Here is a 2500-nt window from a genome sequence, read left to right as displayed (position 1 = left end):
ACTTTTGATCCTGTGGTCAAGTGGGAGAGGGCATTCATTCTTTTGGCAAGGCTCTCCCAGGCCCAGCCTAAATCCTACTACGCTAAGTACTCTCCCTCCTCCTTTGCTTGGATATACTACACATTTAGGAATGTCTTACGATTGCTGGTGCTGGAGCAGATGAGCGATGCTTTCCGGTAAACAACAATACAACACAAAGACAAAGATGGTGGACCATAACCTCTAGGATTTTTATTACAAAAAAAGCCAAATTGTTCCCATTTGTTCATTTGTTCCTGGGGGGTGGGGGGGGGGGGAGTTTATCCACGGCCTCGTGAATGTTCGGAATCGGGTGTCAGTCAGGGACGGTTTTATGCTTCAACGCTTAAATACACCCTACATGATCTTCATTCTGGGTGAAAGATTCTGCTTCTTCTGTCAACATCTTTACTGCCAACTGCCGCTGACTCTCAGTTAAGTCACCTAGTGAGTGCTACAACTGGTGTCTCAAGGGGAGTCCTGTCTTCCTTCAGTGCCCACTTCGTTTGCACCACGTTCTCGTATCGGGGATACTGGGAACTCTCGAGCTCAGATAAACTTGTCTTGGTCTCACCAGGGCTGTCATCTTTTCTTAACACGTTTCCAACTTTCGATAGTGACTCGACCTGTGGTTTGGTGTTGACCAATTCCAAGGGCTGGCCGACTGGATTATTTTCCGTAAGTTTTGCAACTCCAAGTATTCCCACTGTTCCTCCTTTTTTTCCAGTCATCTTCTCCTCTCACTTTCCTTCAATCAGCAAAAAAAGTCTATTTCCAGTCTTTTACTTTACGTCATCATTCCTGCAAACAACAGTTTTTGCAACAATCTCTTCCAGATCCCTACATCCTAACTGGCATAAATCGATCTGTATCTGCATCCGAAGATCCTTGGTCTCCATCGTAGGTGTTCCTTAGAGTTACGTTGTTTCCTAACTCCGCCCACCACAAAAACCCATTGCTAATACACTGAAAGTTACATTTCTCCCAGACAGACCCCCGAATGTTACCGGTGCCGGAGCAGATTAACGATACATTCCGTTACTTCTCAACTATTTTTCATAAATTATTTGTTAACTCGACACATCAGCTGTAAATGCTAGTAGCCTAACAAGCTCCAATTGATTCGAGTATAAATAAAGTTATATATGTATGCATGTATGTATATAACGATGCAACACAAAGATAAAGATGACCGACCACAATCTGTAGCCTTTTTACTACCCACAATTCCTGGGAAGAAGGGGGGGGGAGGTGGTGAATCCGTTCATAAAAACGTTGCAGGATTTGACCGTAAAAAATACAATAATAAAACCAGCTCTTCCAAACTCGCACAGTCACTGAACCAGGAAGCCCTAGAAACAAAGTGCCTTCACAGTAAAGCAGTAAGGAAGACTAAATTTTACAATAAGCTAATGTCATGCCCTCTTTGTAACCGTAATTCTTGGACAAATAGGTCACAGGCGCCTGCAATTTCACCGCACAATCCTTCGATAATGATTATTCCTTAGATCTATTTGAATCTGAAACCGGCTTCCCAGCAATAAAGGTAATTTACAATCTTTAAGCTGGCTTTTAAGGTGCTAAAAGAGTGCTAAAGGACGTGAAGATGGGCGGGTAATAAAGGGTGCCGGTCCTTGTTCGCGAGGTCTAAACTGTCTCGTATTTCTGTTACTGATTAGTACAAGCTATTCCCGAGGTACTTGACTTAAATAATTCATCAATGAGGCCTAAACTTTGCACCAAATTTGGCAAATTACTAAAAGGAAAACAGGAAAAAAGAAAAAAAAAAGAAGAAAAAACTAAGAAAGCACAGGTCAAAGTTTAAGCAACGTAATTTTCTGGGAATAAGCTAGTTTTACATGAATGTTTCATTCAATAAACTTTGGATCATAGTAAGCGACCCTTTTGAATCAGAAGGGTAATGATTAAATTCATGTATGTGAGTTCTATGATTAATTTGTTGTGTGCTTCCCGGCCTCTGGCACCTGACTGAGTTCATTAAAAAAACATGACGTAGTATTGCGGTTTCTCCTTTACCGCAGGTATATCTATGTGAGTGTTATTCCTTTGTGAAAGCTTTAAATTCACCGTCATAATTACGTCCACTCTCAAGTGTAATAGTCGTGTATGACTCATTATAGGCTTTATGGCTGTAGTTTCGCCGGAAAAAAAAAAAAACTAACACTACTCAGTCTGTAAAAAACAACATTGTACCATTTTAGACAAACGCCCCTGGAGTGAAAGATAACACTGCAAGAGTGCCTGGGTATTGGGGCTTATTTTTTGCGTTAAAGTAAAGGCGTGGAGGGACGGTGGAAGTGGATTCTTCTCGAAACTTGCAAGCCTTGTCATGCTGTTCACTTAAAAGGTTCAATTTCTACAAATGAGACAGTTGTCATTAAATTTCTCTCGGTGTAGGTTGTCAATGTAATCTTTTATGTAATCCACACTCACTTGTCTGAGCAACTGAAATTAAGCCATG

The sequence above is a fragment of the Montipora foliosa genome, unplaced genomic scaffold (assembly GCF_036669935.1).
Source record: "Montipora foliosa isolate CH-2021 unplaced genomic scaffold, ASM3666993v2 scaffold_481, whole genome shotgun sequence".
Taxonomy (NCBI): Eukaryota; Metazoa; Cnidaria; class Anthozoa; order Scleractinia; family Acroporidae; genus Montipora; species Montipora foliosa.
The sequence above is the reverse complement of the archived record's forward strand: the minus strand, read 5'-3'. Positions refer to the sequence as shown.